The following is a 23,232-nucleotide window of genomic DNA, read 5'->3' on the forward strand; positions in this document are numbered from 1 at the left end:
TTATTATAATAATAATTATTATTAGATATTCACCATATTATTATTATTATTATTATTATTATTAGATATTCATATTCATATTATTATTAGATATTCACCATATTATTATTATTATTATTATTATTATTATTATTATTATTGTCAGTATACAGACAGTTGGATACCCCACTGGACCAAGTACTTGCTGGCCATGCAGTTTGAATCCCCTATGCCAGTTTTGTTCATTAAAGATCTTACTTGCTTTTGTTCCATTTAAGTGTGTTTAATACATTAAATGATGTATGGTCTACCTGAATTTGAAAATTAGGGTCGGAGTAGGCAAACTATTATTTTTATAAATGAGTGAGTGAGTATGGTTTTACGCCGCTTTTAGCAATATTTCAGCAATATCATGGAGGGGGACACCAGAAATGGGCTTCACACATTGTACCCATGTGGGGAATCGAACTCAGGCCTTCAGCATGATAAGCGAACGCTTGAACCACTAAGCTACACCACCGCCCCTTATATAAATGAAGCTGATTTAGCTCTTTTTGGTGTTAGTGGATGAACTTGCCTTAAATTAGGTAAGATATAAATGTATGAATCTGTCTTTTCTGTTTTGAAATATTTTTGGTCTTATGTTTGTGTTAGAAATTTATTACATGTTTTTTTTTAAAGGACAGGTTCCTTAAATCAATCAAGAAGCATTTTGACAAAAACTAAATTAATAAAACAGGGAACAAGATTGATCTGGGTTGAAGAACTGCAGGGTAAAAGTTTGTGATGGAAAGTGCAATGAAATTGTTCTTGTCAGCTCCAAAAACTAGATTTGTGGGGGAAATCAATACTGAATACAATGCCACAGCTAGTGTTATAATCATTGTTATAGCATGTGAATACATTGCCAGAGCCGGGGTGATGAAGACTATTACAGCATGTGAATACATTGCCAGAGCTGGTGACATAGACTGTTATGACATGTGAATACATTGCCACAGCTAGTGTTATAATCATTGTTATAGCATGTGAATACATTGCCAGAGCCGGGGTGATGAAGACTATTACAGCATGTCAATACATTGCCAGAGCTGGTGACATAGACTGTTATGACATGTGAATACATTGCCACAGCTAGTGTTATAATCATTGTTATAGCATGTGAATACATTGCCAGAGCCGGGGTGATGAAGACTATTACAGCATGTGAATACATTGCCAGAGCTGGTGACATAGACTGTTATGACATGTGAATACATTGCCACAGCTAGTGTTATAATCATTGTTATAGCATGTGAATACATTGCCAGAGCCGGGGTGATGAAGACTATTACAGCATGTCAATACATTGCCAGAGCTGGTGTCATAACCGTTGTTATAGCATGTGAATACATTGCCAGAGCTCGGATGATAAAGACTGTTATAGCATGTGAATACATTGCCAGAGCTGGTGACATAGACTGTTATGACATGTGAATACATTGCCAAAGCTAGTGTTATAACCATTGTCATAGCATGTGAATACATTGCCAGAGCTGGTGACATAGACTGTTATGACATGTGAATACATTGCCAAAGCTAGTGTTATAACCATTGTCATAGCATGTGAATACATTGCCAGAGCTGGAGTGACATAGACTGTTAAAACATGTGAATACATTGCCACAGCTAGTGTTATAACCGTTGTTATAGCATGTGAATACATTGCCAGAGCTCGGATGATAAAGACTGTTATAGCATATGAATACATTGCCAGAGCTGGAGTGACATAGACTGTTATAATGTGAATACAATGCCACAGCTAGTGTTATAACCGTTGTTATAGCATGTAAATACATTGCCAGAGCTGGGATGATAAAGACTGTTATAGCATATGAATACATTGCCAGAGCTGGTGACATAGACTGTTATAACATGTGAATACAATGTCACAGCTAGTGTTATAACCATTGTTATATCATGTGAATACATTGCCAGAGCAGGAGTGATATAGACTGTTATATCATGTGAATACATTACCAGAGCTGGAGTGACATAAACTGTTATAACATGTGAATACAATGCCACAGCTAGTGTTATAACCATTGTTATAGCATGTGAATACATTGCCAGAGCGGGAGTGATATAGACTGTTATATCATGTGAATACATTGCCAGAGCTGGAGTGACATAAACTGTTATAACATGTGATTACATTGACTCAGGTAGTGACAGAGACTGTTATAGCATGTGAATACATTGCTAGAGCTGGTGACATAGACTGTTATAACATGTGAATACATTGCCACAGCAAGTGTGCTATATACTGTTATAACATGTAAGGCTAACTAACAGCTAGCATGATATGGACTGTTATAGCATGTGAATACAATGCCACAGCAAGTGTGACACATACACGTTATAACAGGTAATGTCATGTGACACATCACGGATGCAGTCTTAACAAATCCTCCACTATACATGACCTACAACAAAGGTCATGCTTTTGCAATTAGCCAAGTCTACAAACCTCACTTTTTCAGATGTCTCACTTTTTTTCACATCCTTGATTTCATGTCTGCAATTTTTTTCTGCTTAACGGGGAGAAATTGCCATGGTTACAAGACATTTCCTTAGGAAAGTGGTAATCTCAAAGAAAATTAGATGACATTAAATGTTGTTCACGAGGGTGTGTTTTTTGACTGCCACAAATCAAGCATTACACTGTGAGTTGACAGCAGGTGATTTCTGTAACAAGCCCTCTGATTGGAGGAAATGCACGTCTGCTGCTTGCAGTTCTGTTCCCATGTTAGTGTCTGCTGGCACTGACTGAAGTATTGGCAAGATTTGATCGAGGCTGCTGCCGCCGCCGCTGTGAAACCTCGTCTATTGTCAGGATAATCTCCGTCCACCGACTTCAGGTCACTCGTCATTAATCCATGTCCATCTTGACACAGGATCATTTACACACTGCTCAGTCCAGCCCCCCCCAAAACAGGATTTGATATCAAGCACTGACGTGCTCCAACACCCAGTGTATCATCTGTTTGTTGTGTTGTGAGGGATTCACTCGATCAGGTAGGTGGACTAAGCGTGAAACGGCTGTGTAAATCATTACTTCTGCTCCTGTTCCTCAGTGGAAATATCCCAACTCAGCTGACAGGCTACAGCTCTTTTGTGGCGTGAGAGCAGCAGGCTTAGACATATGACTGGGCTCTCTGGTTGTGTCATGTTTCAGATGTAGGGGTGTTACATGAAGAATATGGCCTGTGTTTTTTGTATAGAGAGGTGGGCCCTCTAGAACTTGCATGTTTTTGGGTTGTGTGGTATCACTATTTATCACCTGTCGAGTAGGAAGATGTTGTACGATGTATAAATATGATGTATTACAATGTGATATTGATGAGGATGATGTATCATCTGATATAACAAACTGGGACCTGGTTTTATACACCCATGGATATTAGAAAGCTATGTGATAAGGCCAGGGGTCAATGTTCCTGTTAAAGTGCAAAGGGATAAAAACATAATGGTGTAGTTCAATGAAGTTCCTGGTGCGTATGTAGAAATAATATTTTGTTACTAAAATGCCTTATGACATTGTTTGTTGGCACACTTAAATTGCAAAGGGCACATGTTAATATCTTTATGCACCCAGTGGCACGTGTCTACCCCTGTGGTGGAACGTGGTCTTGTATTGTGTGATGTGGGTCCTGCTGTTCCCATTAACCACCTGTTTGCCTGTCTCCATAGATGTCTAGTGATTGGTTTTGTCGTGTTTCTAGCAGTATAAAGCCCAATTCACTCCCTAACTCTGACATGTTCATAATTGAGAAAACAGGCAGAATAAAACCAGACTTTTTTCAAAACTTGTTTACAAATTCGCCGACTTCCAAAAATGTGTTTTTTTATTCACTGGTCGTAAAATATAAAAAACTCTTTTGCTGTTTCTGTCAATATAGATAAATTATTTAAGGTACTATAATTATAATATAATAATGATTTCAAAACACAATTACTTATGACAAAAATATTTGAAATCGGTTCTTTATTTCACTTTTTTGTTTCGACTTACTGACCTGAATTTTTTTGGGGAAAAAATGTAAACTGAAATAAAATTAAAAGAAATCTGGTTCTTGTTCTTAAGGCGAGAATGAAAAGGAAAGAAGTTCAATTTGTTCTTTTTTGTCTATGTATTACTGACATGTTTAACTGTCGCCTTGACGAAGCAGCTTGGGGACAAATTGATAGAAGTTATGGGAAATATTGTGTGACATTTGATTTCTGACATTTCAACGTCAGTGCGTTTCCATTTCCAATAGAACACTGACATTTCAAATGATGTTTCATTTCAACAGTTCCGGTGTTGTCATTACCTTAGCTCTTGTATCAGAGGGGCGGTCGGGTAGCCTAGTGGTTAAAACGTTCGCGCGTCACGCCAAAGACCCGGGTTCGATTCCCGACATGGGTACAGTGTGTGAAGCCCATTTCTGGTGTCCCCCGCCGTGATATTGCTGGAATATTGCTAAAAGCGGCGTAAAAAACATTCTCACTCACTCACTCACGTATCTGACGTTTCTGCCATCTTCTTCATGTTAATATATTTTGGTAATTGATAGGGCTGGGACTGGTTACTCGGGTCCGGTGGGTACTGAGCAGGACCCGGGTACCCACAGGACTACCCGGACCCGTGATTAGTCAAAGGATTATATTGTTTGATGGCAAAAATTATCCATGTTAATATCTCTTTCTGACTATGCACTAGGGCTGCAATGAATACGCTATGAGGCGAATACGACTCGTATTATGAATATAGGGTAACGAATACGAATATTTATTCACAATAACAATAACAAGTCAGCAGTTGATGTATTATTTATTATATTCAGTGAAACAATAACATAAATTATTTGACATAGGTCTTAATTATTTATGTATTACATATTCTTTATTCTGCACTTATCAAGGTACTAGTATCTGCTCAAATGTGACAATGACCAGTGACCACAATACTGTCAAATTATGAGAGTGTTGTCTTTGAAGAAACCTATGCATATTCTATATTTTAGGGATATTTTAGGAGTCTAGGTATGTAAATGCACATGACTGCATATTCAAAAATATTTGATTCTAGTGACCACGAATAACTAATTCAATTCATGAATGGATACGGTTCGAGTCACCGAATATGTGAATATATCGTAACAGCCCTTCTATGCACACATTGCTTCTGACTTTATGTTTGCATAAAGATTAAACTTCAGTCAACTTCAGCTGTTTTATAAGTGTATCTAAATATATTTTGACAGGAGTACGGTCAAATGTTTCCTAATTAGACATTTTGTACCTATCTCTCAAGACCTCCAGCGGGTACCAGGGTGGTCGGGGAAATAGTGGGGTGGGTACCCGGGTAGTAAATTTAGACTCGTCCCAGCCCTAGTAATTAAACATGTCTGTGTGTAACTGTTCAGCAGCCTCTCCAGAAAACATCAGATTTATCAGTGTTCATACGATCTAGGGATTTGCTAAAAATTGTTATTTAAGATATTGATGTCTATTATGTACCATATATAGTTTTTTAAGGAAACAGATCCTGTTAAGAATATCTTGACTGACTATAATGCTGTATATTGTTTCCTGTACAAACATGACTGTATTTCGGTGGTTGTTGTCTTTGTGTAATTGTTTGGTTTTTCCTGTTATTATTCTCTTTTTGGGGGCACGGGTGGCCCAGTCGTCTAAGACGCTGTGATTCGCTGTGCAGAATTGCATCCCTTGGGCACGCCAGAAACCTATGATTGTGGGTTTGAATCCCGGTTCGCCCAGATTATGTTTCTAGGTTTGTCAGCACCATACCCGTGCTCGTGGGTTTCACCGAAGTGGTAAACGTCTGAGACCTGCATCACTTCGGGCTTTCCTTCGACATTAAGCTGACACGCCGTGATATAGCTGGAATACTGTTAAAAGCGGGGTTAAACCTTAGCTCACTCACTCACTCACTTATTCTCTTTTTCTCTCCTCACTCTCCCCCTTTTCTTTTCCTCTCCCCCCCTCCCATGAAGTGGGAGCGATAAGGATATTTCTATATATTTCTGAAAAAACTCATTTTTCCCATGAAATTAAAGTGGACTTTGTTTCAAATGAGGATTGGGTTTGTTTCCAGAGCAGAAGTGAAAACACTGTTCAATATTTCTTAATCAAACTTTGCTCATATTAGTCCAAAGAGCAGGTGCCTTTTCCATTTTGAATTTATTTTATTTTCAATTTTTTTCGGTTTCCATGACAACAAGTTAGACTTTTGTTCACATCAACGAAACATTCTTTCTGGAGCATAAATCAAGAACCATTTGTTTTTCTTCATTAATCAGTCATTCTTGTGCTTTACTGGCGATGTTTTACGTTTTAGTATTTCTTTGTCATTCTGAGTGGTTGATTCTTCAGAACAAGTCGCAGGAGGTCTGAGACTGTGCACCTGGTAGACTTTGCACTTCATAGTTTTTCATATATGGCTTTAGTAGCTGTGTGTCCTGGGTTAGGATAAGTCCCCAGCACTCTATTGTTTGTTGTGAGAGATGATTCCATTGGACTAAGTGGCCAGTACCTGTATGTCCTGGGTTAGGATAAGTCCCCAGCACTCTATTGTTTGTTGTGAGAGATGATTCCATTGGACTTAGTGGCCAGTACCTGTGTGTCCTGGGTTAGGATAAGTCCCCAGCACTCTATTGCTAGTTGTAAGAGATGATTCCATTGGATTGAGTGGCCAGTACCTGTGTGTCCTGGGTTAGGATAGGTCCCCAGCACTCTATTGTTTGTTGTGAGAGATGATTCCATTGGATTGAGTGGCCAGTACCTGTGTGTCCTGGGTTAGGATAGGTCCCCAGCACTCTATTGTTTGTTGTGAGAGATGATTCCATTGGACTGAGTAGCCAGTACTTGTGTGTCCTGGGTTAGGATAGGTCCCCAGCACTCTATTGTTTGTTGTGAGAGATGATTCCATTGGACTGAGTAGCCAGTACTTGTGTGTCCTGGGTTAGGATAGGTCCCCAACACTCTATTGTTTGTTGTGAGCGATGATTCCATTGGACTAAGTGGCCAGTACCTGTGTGTCCTGGGTTAGGATAGGTCCCCAACACTCTATTGCTTGTTGTGAGAGATGATTCCATTGGACTAAGTGGCCAGTAGCTGTGTGTCCTGGGTTAGGATAGGTCCCCAGCACTCTATTACTTGTTGGGAGTGCAGTGCTAGTTGTTTGTTGAGTCTCTTTCATCCCAATCCGGGCGGTGGGAAGCCTTGTGGGTAAGGTGTTTGCTTGTCATACCATAGGCCCAGTTCAATCCCTCACCTGGGCAAGATGAGTGAAGCAAATATTTGGTGTCCTCTGCCATGATATTGCTGAAACATTGCTAAAAGTGGCAAAAAATCATAATCACACTCACTCACTCATCCCACTCTAAAGTGTTGCTATGTAAAATGTACTTTCTATTATCTGAAAGTAATGGCAAATATGCCTCAAGATGTGCCTCAGTTTATATATCAAGAAATAATTTCAATGTACATGTGACTGGAATGTTCGTTCTCACTGGGATAATTTAGCCTGTAAGGTATTCAAAGTTTGATGACCTGATAGGATTTAGCGAGTCAAATAAATACCCTAATTGGCCCATACGGTTGATTAGCTGTCTATAGTACGCCGACAGTGGGATTCTGATGCAGTTTAGGATCATGGGAGATTTCATTTTGGCCTTAATGATGGATCTCGCATTTGTCCCAAGCTCTCGTTAGACACGTTGCTGTACCCAGCGAGCAGGCCACTGTGTAATGGAGGGTTTATGTCAGGTCGTTGCAGATCTGACGATGCTGACGTTTATGTCTCGTGTGCAATGTTTTGATGTTAGGTGAACTTAATTGCTTTTAGATGAATCCCAAATGTTAAGTACTGTGATAGAGGCCACATTGTATGTTTAGCCAGCCCTGTATTTTCTGTCTTGTAAACAAATCTGTTGTTATAACCTTGCTGTACATGAGATGATGTTGTTGGCGCTGTGTCAGACAGTGTTAAAAATCCTGTTGGTTTTTGGCCAAAGTTTTTTTAAATATGTAGATCTATCAACTTTGAAAATTCAAATGTCCATGTTATCTTTGCACACACAATATTCGCTGATGTCATTGTAAGTAGTTGCATTGCATTCACTCCCGTCTATTATCTCTGGTGTCCCCCACTGTGAGATTGGAGGAATATTCTCACGCTTCTCTCTGTCATGATTAAGTCATTCTGTGGGCTTCCGGGTTGGAAAGGGGCGGTCGGGTAGCCTAGTGGTTAAAGCGTTTGCTCGTCACGCCGAAGACCCGGGTTCGATTCCTGACATGGGTACAATGTGTGAAGCCCATTTCTGGTGTCCCCCGCCGTGATATTGCTGGAATATTGCTAAAAGCGGCGTAAAACCATACTCACTCACTCACTCTGGGTTAGAACTGGTCTCCAGTAACCGATGCTGGTCAATCTGGTGGTCAGGGTCGTGACTTGGTTGATGACGAGTCATTGTACCCTGACAGCGTGGGACGATGTTCACCACATCAATCACTGGATTGTCTGGTCCAGACTCGACAATTGACATGCTGGAATATTGCTGAACATTGCTCCATGGCCTAGTGGACAGAGTTTCTGCCCAAACAATGGCAGGTCGGAAGTTTGATCCCTGGCCTCTTCATACCAAAAAACGATAAAAGATTGTACTTGTTGTTACCCTGCCTAGTCCTCAACATTATGGGATAAACCAAGGACCTGTTGGCTCGGAGTCAGTATACTGTGTCTGAGTGGGGTACTTCAGAGTCAGTATACTGTGTCTGAGTGGGGTACTTCTGTTAAAGTCCCATGAATGTCCACGTTTAGAACAGATCTTGAGCAACCCATGCTTGCCATAAAAGGCGACTATGCATGTCGTAAGAGGCCACTAACGGAATGGTTGGTCAGGCTCGCTGACTTGGTTGATGCATGTCATCCATCATATCCCAATTGTGTGGATTGATACCCATGATATCAATCACTGGATTGTCTGGTACAGACTTGATTATTTACAGACCACAATCATATACCTGGAACATTGCTGAGTTAAACAACTAACAGACAAGCTTATGTTAAACTGCGGCATGGTATCTCATTGGGCCAGCACTATAAAACGAGCATTAATCTGGACTACATGTGGGTACATATTTGTCAGTGCAATAATATTGAACGCGAAACCCTGATTCCCCTTATCTGAATTCCCCACATGGGTACACGAGCACAAGGCCAGTATAACATTTTTTGGTCCCTGTGTTGTGATATTGCAAGAATATTGCTAAAAGTGACGTAACACCACACACTTAAACCTCTAGCCATTTTTTATGTTGCTATTAACACTCCCGGACATTTTAATAAAAAAAACAGTTGTCTGATGAAGTTCACAGAGCCAGGAGCCATTTTTGGAGTATATATATATTTTTTTCATTTATGGGCTATGTTTTTTATTCCACCATATACTCAGTGGGAAAATCGATTGATAAAACTCAATCCCGGTTCCAAGGCCGGGGAACAAAGGGTGTTGAGGTATTGCTATAAAGCTAGTTTCCCTACAGAGTTGTCGAAAGACTTGTCTTATTGAACTCATTTTCTTGCAATCAAGAAGGGAATTCAATAACCATTGCAATTCGCTAAAACTTGCTTCCTATCAAGGTGAAAGCAAGATCCGCTAGTTGTGAAATTGCTTGAATACATGTTTCTTTGATAAAATCCTAACCCCCTTTATGGGTATCTGGGATGAGTGGAATTGTGTAATTTCAGTTGTAGAAGGGGTTTTGTGAGGGCCACTTTTTTATGGTGGGAAATAGGGCCGCATTACCTGGCTTGGTGGTAATAAAAACTGTCTGAAGGTCGTATCCACCAGGCAGGATATATACCCTTTATGCCAGCATCAATAGCGCCGATGTCGCTCCACAATACCCACCAAGCAATCAGTCCAGAACACCTACCATGGAGACGGTTCTCGTCTCAGCAAGATTTACTTCTTTGATGAAATTTCTGTCTGTCGCTATGTGTAATGATTTAATAGTATAACTGTTATATTCTTCGTACGATTTAATGAAAGCCTTTTGTCATTGAGCCGTCATCTTAAGTGTGCTAGACATTGTGTATTGATCAAATGTTCTTAGATATTGCTGCAAATCTTGGAATATTATTTCTCATTTGATGTAAAGAATATTTATTCAGAAAATAACTGCATTGTTGGGGGAAACACTGATTGCTTGATGTTTGGTAACCATGACAGTTTAAGGGTTTTAGGTAGTGATTAAAGCGTTCACTCTTCACAGCACACTCAATTAGAGGTACAGTGGGAAAAGAACACTTTGGTAAAACCCTTCCAGCAAACCCATGGTTCTATAGGATTCTACTCTATGTGGAAAGTCTTCAGGATTTAATACTCTATGCGATGCACCTACATAAATGGTTGAATTATGGAAAAGTGAGATTGGTTCAGTCTTCTTAACATACATCATAAATAATTGATGTAATTTCCTTGAGGTAGTAGCCATTACAAACATTTCAAAGTAGTTGTTAAAAGTTAGTGGTCACAATTGATAAATTTATAGCCCAGTTTTCACAAATTCTGTGCTGTCACATTCAGAATGATTGTTCAGGTGCCTTGATAGTTTTGTGTTGTGTGAACATAAAACTATGCTGCTGCATGCATGGTTCTATAATGCTTCAGCTCTTCTATGACTCAAGATGCTTTTTTCCTGATGATTGTAGATGCTATTTTCCTGATGATTGTAGATGCTGTTTTCCTGATCATTGTAGATGCTGTTTTGCTAATCTTTTCAGATGCTGGTTTTTTGGTTTTTTTGAATCTTTGTAGATACTATTTTGCAAATCTTTGTGGATTCTATTTTCCTAATCTGTGTAGATGTTACGTTTATAATCTTTGTAGATGCTATTTTCCTGATCTTTGTAGGTACTATTTTCCTAAACTTTGTAGATGCTATTTCCAAGTACAAGTCTTTTAGTCATTCGGGGCGGTCAGGTAGCCTAGTGGTTAAAGCGTTCGCTCATCACGCCGGAGACCCGGGTTTGATTCCTGACATGGATACAATGTGTGAAGCCCATTTCTGGTGTCCCCCGTCGTGATATTGCAGGAATATTGCTTAAAGCGGCATAAAACCAAACTCACTCACTTACTGACTCTTTCAGTCATTCAACTGACACAAGATAGTTATGTAAACATGGGAAAGTAAGTCCTGAATGGAAAATCCGGTGTTACTTATTGTGTGATGTAGATCTGTGAAATTCTTGTTTTTTAGCATAAGCTTTTGAAGTAATTTGAGTTCAGCCGAAGCAACCTCACTGGCACTGTATTTGTCCATGGAGATTCCAATACAAAGTTGGTCCTCAGCAACATATGTTGGTTGTAGGAGGTGACTAAGTGGATCGGGTTGTCAAGCTGGGGGACTTGGTAGATTGCATGTCAGTGTGTTCAAGTGGTATGGGATGCTGCTCATGATATCAATCACTGGTTTGTCTAGTCCAGCGATGGTTATTTACAGACTGCCATGATATGGCTGAAATATTGGGGGAGGCTGGGATGTCATATCCTGACGACTTTTGTTTTTATTTTTAATTAATATACCGCCTCCGTGGTCTAGTGGTAGAGCGTCCGCCTGGAGAGTGGAAGGTCTGGGGTTCGATCCCCGGCTGCGTCATACCAAAAGACGTTAAAAGATGGTACTTGTTGTTACCCTGTCTGGCACTCGGCATTAAGGGGCTAAAACAAGGACTGGTCGGCTCGGAGTCAGTATACTGTGTCTGAGTGGGGTATCCATGTTAAACTGCGGCATGGTATCTCAGTGGGCTACCACTATAAATCGGCATCAGTCTGGACTAGTACAAGCAGCCACACACACACACACACACACACACACACACACACACACACACACACACACACACACACACACACACACACACACACACACGTACATGCACGTCGCTTTATAAGTGCAATAATCTTGGACGCGACGTTAAACCCCATTTCACCTCACCTTTAATTTATATATATTTTCAAGTTGGATAAGTAGCCAAACTCCATTAAGGTGTCATATCTTCATGACTTTTATTTATTAAAAGTCAATATAATCAATCAAAAGGTTGGTACAATGCCTGATGAGAACCACGTATTGATATGGAAAGACGATTTTGCTTACAGTGAGAAGGATTTAACCGTGAATGGAAGATCTTATTGATTGTAGAAGCATTAATTGTGTTTCATCTCTTCCCAATCTTCCCGACCCTGACCGTCTGTCAGAACATGCACGGATATCTCTCTCCTAATATTAGTTTTGATTTTGTAAGAAAAATTACAAACATTTTCTTTGTTCTGATCGACTGGTTCATGTGCTGCCCCGTCATGTAGTATTAAGCTGTTAGGGCAATATCATTTCTTCAAAGTCGTTAGCGTAGATCCTTTACATGCAGGATTGGGCTAATTTGGGAGGAAAATATCATGTCTCGAACAATAAATGAACTGTTTAGCGCACAGATGACATTTGTCCATCATTATGTTGTTTTTTCTTTGGGAGAATTATCACTTGCTGTGTCGGATGTTGAACATTAAATGCCTCATGCTTTCAAAAGTAATCACGATCGATCTGCGGCCGACTGCTAAAAGGCTGTATCAACATTGATTTTGTACGCTGGGTATCACAAGGAGGTTGTGTGAGGCCGGCACTGCTCATGCGGGGAACGGAGGGAGTACTTTGCCTTTAATTAGTTTCGAAGGTAATTAGTGCTTTTATCTCGTTAATTCTGTTTGCATGAAGAATTGGGTAGCTTCATTACTGTCCTAGACTCGTCTCTGCTGCTGCGGTGGAGGTTTGGCTGTTGTTAACGATGCTCGTTGATGAGTGCACATCGCCGTATGAGATGGCATATCTACGAGTTATCGATTCCTTCTCTTTGCGTCACTCTCTCGGCCTTCAGTGCCTGCCATTTAGAGTGAAAATATTTGTTAAATAATCAGACATGTTTTTACCGAGTCACACGGCAACATTTGGTAGTCTCGGCCAATCTCCATGAAAATGTGATAAGATGGTTGCCTTAGAAAACGCTTCAAATTCTTTAAAAAGACAGGCAGTGTTAACAGTGATTCTGACGACATGATGAACTAACGCGGTGTTAAGATCAGCATGGCCGACCGTTCTGAGTCAGTGTGAATCAGAATTAGATTTAGGGAATTCTTCGTAGTTGGAAGGCCATACACAGAGTTTACTCCCCAGTGGAGAGTCTGCCTATCCTCTTTCACATGGTACTCAGTGTCGTTTGTTCAAGCTGGCTGTGAAACCTGTATCATAATGAGGTTTATACCATTGATGTCCTTTGTTGATAATGGAATATATTTTCGTGTTTATCCCTAAATGTCCAGTAAAATGAAAGCCCTAGAGAAATTGTGTATGTTTGCATGATATACAAACCACATTAACCAGGCGAGTGCAGTTCCCAGTGAAATTGTATATCGTATGTTGTATATGGTACACGTATTATGAATTTGTATTGCACACATTCGACCGCCTCTGTGGTCTACTGGTAGAGAGTCCGCCCGGAGAGTGGAAGGTCCGGGGTTCGATCATCGGCCGCGTCATACCAAAAGACGTTAAAAGATGGTACTTGTTGTTACCCTGTCCAGCGCTCGGCATTCAGGGGCTAAAACAAGGACTGGTCGGCTCGGAGTCAGTATGCTGTGTCTGAGTGGGGTATTCATGTTAAACTGCGGCATGGTATCTCAGTGGGCTAGCACTATAAATCGGCATCAGTCCGGACTAGTACAAGCAGCCACACAAACACACACACGTACATGCACGTCGCTATATAAGTGCAATAATCTTGGACGCGACATTAAACCCCATTTCACCTCACCTCACCTCACCTATTGCACACATTCCAATTGTTTACTGCTCAAGTACGCTTAGACACACAGATCTTATTTGTACCGCAGTTGCTGGATCAGTGTGCAATCCGTTTTCATTCTCAGCTCCCTGGGGAGTATACAACCCAAAATGCCTGTGAGGTGCTTGAAGGTTAACAGTCACTATCTTCTTCCACCGGGTACCAGTTAACTGCTGGATGAACAGAGGTATATTTCGAAAAAGTCACCTAATTACTCTCTGCAACCAACGTTGCTTAACTTCACCTGATGGTGACCTGTGCGCTGTACTAAAGGCCATTAGTTGGTTGGTTTGTTGTTTAACGCTGCACTCAGCAATATTCCAGCTATATGAATTAGCTATTAGTCTGTAAATAATCGAGTCTGAAAGGGACAATCCAGTGATTGATATCATGAGCATTGATCCACACAATTGGGATCAATAACATGCTTCAACCAAGTCAGCAAGCATGTCCGTATTAAGGAATGTTGACTAAGTAATGTCATGCAGAATATATACTGCTCAATAGACGCTAACAGACACGAAGCTGTTTCAAACTCAGAATGGATTGGTGGGGAAGCCTTGTTGATAAAGCGTTGGCTTGAGGACCTGGGTTTTATTCTCCACGTGGGTACAGTGTGACTAAGACCCTTCTGACTTGTCCCCTGCTGGTGGTCAAAGGGTTGGCTTGAGGACCTGGGTTTTATTCTCCACGTGGGTACAGTGTGACTATGACCCCTTCTGACTTGTCCCCTGCTGGTGGTCAAAGCGTTGGCTTGAGGACCTGGGTTTTATTCTCCACGTGGGTACAGTGTGACTAAGACCCCTTCTGACTTGTCCCCTGCTGGTGGTCAAAGTGTTGGCTTGAGGACCTGGGTTTTATTCTCCACGTGGGTACAGTGTGACTATGACCCCTTCTGACTTGTCCCCTGCTGGTGGTCAAAGCGTTGGCTTGAGGACCTGGGTTTTATTCTCCATGTGGGTACAGTGTGACTAAGACCCTTTCTGACTTGTCCCCTGCTGGTGGTCAAAGCGTTGGCTTGAGGACCTGGGTTTTATTCTCCACGTGGGTACAGTGTGACTAAGACCCCTTCTGACTTGTCCCCTGCTGGTGGTCTAAGTGTTGGCTTGAGGACCTGGGTTTTATTCTCCACGTGGGTACAGTGTGACTATGACCCCTTCTGACTTGTCCCCTGCTGGTGGTCTAAGCGTTGGCTTGAGGACCAAGCTACATCGGTACAGTGTGTAAGGCCCCATGTTACTTTTCCCCCGCTTGATATGGCAGGAACAGTGCTATATGCAGCGTAAAACTCAATTCAGTCTGCCGTCAAACTCTGCGTCAGACTCTGAAATTTTCAATCCATTTGCCAAAAAACCTGAGTGAGAACGAATTTCCATGAATGTGTAAGATGAAAACATTATCTTTAAGAGGATCAGATGTGGTGGCATGTAATTTTAAGGGTCAAGAAGATTTCTTTGAGAAAATTTGAAAGATGGCTTAAATTTGGTTAATTTGGAGTGAAATCCCATGATGTCTATTGATTGTGGATGGACTTGGAGAGGATCAGTCCTGACCCTGTTGCCAGGTCAGGTGTAGGGGAGAACTGCCCGCACACAAAGCCTGCATTGATTGGCTGAGAATGTAGTGCTTGCATAACCACACCTGGCAATGATACGGACATGTGTCACAGGATGACGCGAGAATCTCCTCCTTGACTTCCTGGTGTGTTTTATGGATCTTTGAAAGTCACATTGTCAATATCCGTCGAAATGGAATGAAGATTGATAGAAAATATTTAAATTCTTGGACAAAAGATGTAATTTGTAGTGAGTGAGTATATTGAGCAATATTCCAGCAATATCACGGCGGGGGACACCAGAAATGGGCTTCACACATTTTACCCGGGTCTTCGGCATGACAAGCGAACGCTTTAACCACTGGGCTACGCGACCTCCCCTGTAATTTGTAAACAAGGGAATTATGTTTTGAGGAATGGATGTGTTGTCCTTTTGCTCAAATATGTGATAGTGAATAGGTCATAGACATTTAACGATTTGATTTAGTCAACATGGGACTGATAAACCAAAGATCAGAACCAGATCAAATCTGTGAACAGAATTTAACCAGCAGATCCTGGCATGGCTAGGGGAGGTAACTGCTCATCCTGTTTTAGCCGGCTTGTATCTATCATGTCTTTGAAAGACAATGTACTTGTTGGTGGCTATTCCATGAATTATATGAATTACCATGAATTGTAAAGAAACCACTGACAGATATGGTTCAAGGCCCTGCTTTTCAGAAAGCAATCGTAATTCCAAGACTTTTGGATAAAAATTATGGAAAATATACCTGTTTGAAGGTATCAAACATGGTGTCCAAACACAGGTCATCACTTCGGGTTTTCCTCCTACATCCAGCTGACACTCTGTGATACAACTGGAATACTGTTCAAAGCAACATTAAACCCAACTCACTCACTCACTCACTCACTCACTCACTCATCAAGTTCTGTATCAGTTGGCTTCCTCCCAGCATCTAGCTGATACTCTGTGATGCAACTGGAATACTGTTCAAAGCAACATTTATCCCAACTCACTCACTCACTCACTCATCAAGTTCTGTATCAGTTGGCTTCCTCCCAGCATCCAGCTGACACTGTGATGCAACTGGAATACTGTTCAAAGCAGCATTAAACCCAACACACTCACTCACTCATCAAATTCTGTATCAGTTGGCTTCCTCCCAGCATCCAGCTGACACTCTGTGATGCAACTGGAATACTGTTCAAAGCAGCTTTAAACCCAACACACTCACTCACTCATCAAATTCTGTATCAGTTGGCTTCCTCCCAGCATCCAGCTGACACTCTGTGATACAACTGGAATACTGTTCAAAGCAGCATTAAACCCAACTCACTCACTCACTCATCAAGTTCTGTATCAGTTGGCTTCCTCCCAGCATCCAGGCTGTGATACAACTGGAATACTGTTCAAAGCAGCATTAAACCCAACTCACTCACTCACTCATCAAGTTCTGTATCAGTTGGCTTCCTCCCAGCATCCAGCTGACACTGTGATGCAACTGGAATACTGTTCAAAGCAGCATTAAACCCAACACACTCACTCACTCATCAAATTCTGTATCAGTTGGCTTCCTCCCAGCATCCAGCTGACACTCTGTGATGCAACTGGAATACTGTTCAAAGCAGCATTAAACCCAACACACTCACTCACTCATCAAGTTCTGTATCAGTTGGCTTCCTCCCAGCATCCAGCTGACACTCTGTGATGCAACTGGAATACTGTTCAAAGCAGCTTTAAACCCAACACACTCACTCACTCATCAAATTCTGTATCAGTTGGCTTCCTCCCAGCATCCAGCTGACACTCTGTGATACAACTGGAATACTGTTCAAAGCAGCATTAAACCCAACTCACTCACTCACTCATCAAGTTCTGTATCAGTTGGCTTCCTCCCAGCATCCAGGCTGTGATACAACTGGAATACTGTTCAAAGCAGCATTAAACCCAACTCACTCACTCACTCACTCACTCACTCACTCACTCACTCACTCACTCACTCACTCACTCACTCACTCACTCACTCACTCACCCACTCACCCACTCACCCATCAAATTCTGTATCAGTTGGCTTCCTCCCAGCATCCAGCTGGCAGGCTGTGATACAACTTCAAAATGTCAAAAAACAGCTAAGCCCTCCATTGCGCCATCACGTCTCTTTTCTCATGCAAACCACTCTGCCACAACACTATTGCATTTTCGGAACTTTGAAGTTCATGAATTGACAGTTACGCTTCCAGTATTTCTCTAAAAGATTCTATCTCACCGAAAACCCCGTCATGTTACATTATGATTGTGGGGAAACACTCGACTGCTCTGAGGGAGCCAAAGATTAGACAGTTATTTGTGTATAATATGAGTCACATTGGCAGGCCAATACCTTCTAATTTGTTAAGGAAACCTGTGGATAGTATTACCCCGCCGTCAATCCAATAACACTCTCAGATGTATTTAATTTTGTGAAGCTTTTGAACATTTCTTCAATGCCATTAGGAAAACTGGGTCAGGCCAAATTCGGGGAGAAAACTATTGGAAATCATTGGATCTTAGAGAATGATCGCTTGCAGATTTTGAAACATTCTTCAGACAGATTTGTTGGACGTCACTACAGGTCTTCGCAACATCGACAGCAGCATTGGTGAGGTTGCTTTCTGTGTCTGATAAAGAAGGTTTGCCGTGACCTCACTGGTCTCTGATCTTTCCTGGCCAAATAGTGGACCGACCACCTACCAGGGCCTTCACTTGGGCTTGTTGACCAATTCAATATTTTCCTCCACAAGTACACTTTTCATTCTTTGACTATTCCTCAAGAACATCACAGCCTCGCCTGCCAATAGGTTGTTTGTGTCCATTGATTTTGGCTAGCAGTGTCATAAATCTGGATTAGTGGTCAGAAACACAGGCATCTTCAGATATGTATGCAGCCATTGGTCAGACCGTGAGATAGAATCATTATGTCAGAATCAACACACAAATTATGGTGGCCCTACTTTCTAAATATGAATAATGTATTTGGTTTCTTCATGTATTGCTTGGTATGGCTTCTGCAGAGCTAGAAGTTATGTATCAACCTCTATGCATGTTTAATTGTCACATTCAGTGTTGAGTAGGCCAGTGGTTAAAGCGTTTGCTTATCATGCTGTGGGTTTGATTCCCAAAATGAGTAACTTATGTGAAGCCCATATTTGGGGTGCCTGGCTGTGGTACTATTGCTAAAAGTGGCATGAAATGACTCACTCACTCACTCACTCACTCACTCACTCACCCACCGACCCCCCCCACCTGCTCACTCACTCACTCACTCACTCACTCACCCACCGACCCCCCAACCCCCTCACTCACTCACTCACTCACTCACTCACTCACTCACTCATTCACTCACTTCATATTGGCGTTGTCCTGAAGACAGTCCTGTGCTCCTATGGCAGTGATTGAGAGCACCTATCAGTTACATTTCAAGAACTAAGTGCCAGGGTAATGGACACCGTGTCACATGACTGCCAGACTATTGCAGTGATCAGATAGGTGAGAGTCAACCTCCGCCCATTGTCAGCATCATCGAGGGTTTATGGACCAGGCATTTATTCAGCTGTTGACTGGCACAGTTAATGAGTCAGTGAGTGAGTATGGTTTTACGCCGCTTTTAGCAATATTCCGGCAATATCACGGCGGGTGACACCAGAAATGGGCTTCACACATTGTACCCATGTTGGGAATCGAACCTGGATCTTCGTCGTGACGAGCGAACGCTTTAACCACTAGGCTACCCGACCGCCCCTCACAGTTAATGACTGTTGTCAGGTGGATGACCTCTTTAGGCAAAAATAATAATATTTGTTTCTGATAACAGCCCCAACCATCTTCTCACTTGAGACCTGAATTCAAAAACATCTGTCACCATGTCATGACAACTGATAATAATGTATATTTTTAATACATTATTATCAATATTTGTTTGGCTTACCAATAATCTGTATAATATTTGTTTGGCTTACCAATAATCTATAGCTGTTGTAGGTTACCAGGACTCTTTTCACAAAGTGATCTTAGTACTAAGATTTATGAAGGTTTTGTCAGTATTTGTCAATATTTACTTACGACAGTTCAAGCCCAAGGGTGATTGTAACTCCCATACCATACTGCAGTATGTGTTTTCGACAATTATAGTCAAAGATGATGGTAACTCCTTTACTGTAACATTGACTTTGGACAGTCATAGCTCTAGGGTCATCGTAAGTACTATGCTCTGACGTTGACTTAGACCATTGTTACTCCTTTACTGTAACAATAACATGGGATAGTTGTAGCTCTAGGGTCATCGCAACTCCTACACTGTAACATGGACTAAGGATAGTCGTAGCTCTAGGGTCATCGCAACTCCTACACTGTAACATGGACTAAGGACAGTCATAGCTCTAGGGTCATCGCAACTCCTACACTGTAACATGGACTAAGGACAGTCGTAGCTCTAGGGTCATCGCAACTCCTGCACTGTAACATGGACTAAGGATAGTCGTAGCTCTAGGGTCATCGCAACTCCTACACTGTAACATGGACTAAGGATAGTCGTAGCTCTAGGGTCATCGCAACTCCTACACTGTAACATGGACTAAGGACAGTCATAGCTCTAGGGTCATCGCAACTCCTACACTGTAACATGGACTAAGGACAGTCATAGCTCTAGGGTCATCGCAACTCCTACACTGTAACATGGACTAAGGACAGTCGTAGCCCTAGTGTCATCGCAACTCCTACACTGTAACATGGACTAAGGATAGTCGTAGCTCTAGGGTCATCGCAACTCCTGCACTGTAACATGGACTAAGGATAGTCGTAGCTCTAGGGTCATCGCAACTCCTACACTGTAACATTGACTTTGGATAGTCGTAGCGCTAGGGTCATCGCAACTCCTACACTGTAACATTGACTTTGGATAGTCGTAGCGCTAGGGTCATCGCAACTCCTACACTGTAACATTGACTTTGGATAGTCGTAGCCCTAGTGTCATCGCAACTCCTACACTGTAACATGGACTAAGGACAGTCGTTGTTCTGAGATGGCTTCGTAGAAGGGGGGCCCTTGAAACACATATTTTATTTTAGCCTTAGGACCAAATAGATTGTCCAGTTGTTAGCTGTCTGAGTTAATGAATAGTGTTACACTGATGTCCTCTTTAGTACAAATGAAGGGCTTTCGTTGTCCCAGACAACCAGGCTTGTAATCAGTTCTCGATAGCAAGATGGCCGAACAGATAATTATGGGGCAAGACTGCCGTGTCCATTCATTATTCTTTGTGGGTCCAACACATGGCAAACCCCACAACACAGTTCAAAGGAATATAAAAAGGGTGTAGAGCATACTATACTTTGCTTCAAGAATCTTGAATTTTGCTGTAGTCAGCAATAGTAGAAGCATGTCTCTGGTCCTTAGGGTCAAGATTATTGCACTTATTTTATTACTTGTTTGTGTCTGTGTCTTTGTCTGTGCAGACTAATGTCGTTTTTATAGCGTTAGCCCACGGAGAGGCCATGTTGCAGTTTAACATGAATACCCCACTCAGACACAGTATACTGACTCTCAGCCGACCAGTCCTTGTTTTAGCCCCTTAAGGACGAGGGCCAGACAGGGTAACAACAGAACGCCCAAGGACACGATGGCCCAGTCGTCTCATGCACCAGAACTCGTTGTGCAGAGTTGTGTCCCTTGGGCTTGCCCGAGACCAGTGATTGTGGTTCAAATCCCAGTTTCCGATTGTGTTTCAAGTCTTGACAGCATCATGACTGTTTTCCTTGGTTTAGGACAAGTAGACTAGGTCTTCAGCAGCCCATGCTTGTCCCCCGTGAAGATCCAGGTAGAATAGGTCTTCAGCATCCCATGCTTGTCCCCCGTGAACATCCGGGATAGAATAGGTCTTCAGCAACCCATGCTTGTCCCCCGTGAAGATCAGGGGTAGAATAGGTCTTCAGCAACCAATGCTTGTCCCCCTTGAAGATCCGGGGTAGAATAGGTCTTCAGCAACCCATGCTTGCCATAAAAGGCGACTATGCTTGCCGTAAGAGGCGACCAACACGATCGGGTGGTCAGGCTCCGCTGACTTGATTGATGCATGTCATCATATCTCAGTTGCGTGGACAATGCTCATGATCTCAATCACTGGATTGTCTGGCCAGGACTCGATTATTTACAGTATTGCAGAGTGCGGCTTTAAACAACAAACAAACAAACAAACATAAAACTGTGGAAATGTTGAAAGCTTTGTTTGAAACATGCATGTCAAGAATATATTACAGTCAGTGATTATGTCCTTACCTGTGTTTGAGTGAGCTGTTGGTTTCATGCTAATAAACATCTGAAAGAAACACTTATAAATCAAAAGGAGGCACGGGTGGCCCAGTCCTTGCTGTGCAGAGTTGCTTCGCTTGGGCACGCCAGAAACCTATGATCGTGGGTTCGAATTTCGGTTCGCCCCGATTATGTTTCTAAGTTTGTCAGCACCATACCCGTGCTCGTGGGTTTCACCAAAGTGGTAAACGCCTGAGACCTTCATCACTTCGGGCTTTCCTCCCACATTAAGCTTACGCGCCATGATATAACTGGAATACTGTTAAAAGCGGCATTAAACCCAACTCACTGACTTGCTATAAATCAAAACATCTGGTAACATTAACCCTTCACATCCCTGTACTGACTGCTGTCTGATAGTGCTTCCTTGCTACTGTTTTATCTTAGGGACCAGTTCAAAAGTTTGATTTCCAAAAAGAATCTGATTTCTATTTTTTATACAGTAACTAAACTATATATAGTATATATATATAAACTATATTAACTATAACTATGTATAGTAACCGGTCTCTAAAAGGAGGTAGTGAAAACTTGAAGGAATAATTTCTTTTGAACGGGTCCCTTAATCCTCAACAAACAGCATAACACAATGTTCATACCCTTTACCTGAAGACTACTGCTGAATGATGTATTACATTTCCTTAGCAACTGATTACAGTGGGCCAAGTCATCGTGCAGTAGTACATTATATTTGCTGGTAATCGCTTTTGCTGAAACAAATGTCAAACATTTCATGCAGAAATCAATGATTAATGTGCGATATTTACACAGGAGTGTCAACTAGCTCTTAGGGAAGTAGCACGCAGCATCAATACCACTGTGAATGCACCAATCTGCAGACGACATTTCCCAACTTCCCATGTCGACAGAAGTGCTAGATTGAGGTATTGAGGGGAACTATGGGTATTTTCCTGATTAAATGGTCCATGCTCTATCAGCTAAAATCAATTATTCGTGTCCCAACCTTAGTATCAGGGTTGATCAGACTGTAAGCTTGTTAGCAATTTGAGATGAGCGAGGGAAGGTTGTGTGTCTGTCTGCCAGGAGACACACACTTGTAGCTAGGTTTGTGGGGAGTAGTTTCTTCATTTTGCAGCAGCTATGTAATACTTTTGTGATTTTATTGCCCCCCTTTTCATATTTTCAGGTTCACTGAATGATTTGGAGGACATTATATCATTTTGTTTGAATCTTCTTAAACTTGGGATTTCTCGATAAAAAACACATTGTTCTTAAAAGTGCATCAAGTGGTCTGCATTTTTTTTTACGGAACTTCATGGATTCCTGGACTGAGGACGCATCAATCTGTGAACAAGACTGCATCATGAACATTTTCCATGAATTTTCACTACAGTGTCTTCTTTCTTTCATCTGTGGGAAGATTTGGACAATTTATCACTA

The 23,232-nt window shown here is 41.7% G+C and overlaps 1 protein-coding gene across 13 annotated transcripts in view; it reads left to right on the top strand.

The window, feature by feature from the left end:
- Positions 1 to 23,232, top strand: part of LOC124124053 (peripheral plasma membrane protein CASK-like) — a 507,943-nt gene that overhangs the window by 459,506 nt on the left and 25,205 nt on the right. The gene's annotated exons all lie outside the window — the stretch shown is intronic.

Source organism: Haliotis rufescens, unplaced genomic scaffold, assembly GCF_023055435.1.
Source record: "Haliotis rufescens isolate VD_foot unplaced genomic scaffold, xgHalRufe1.0.p SCAF_52, whole genome shotgun sequence".
NCBI classification, from domain to species: Eukaryota; Metazoa; Mollusca; class Gastropoda; order Lepetellida; family Haliotidae; genus Haliotis; species Haliotis rufescens.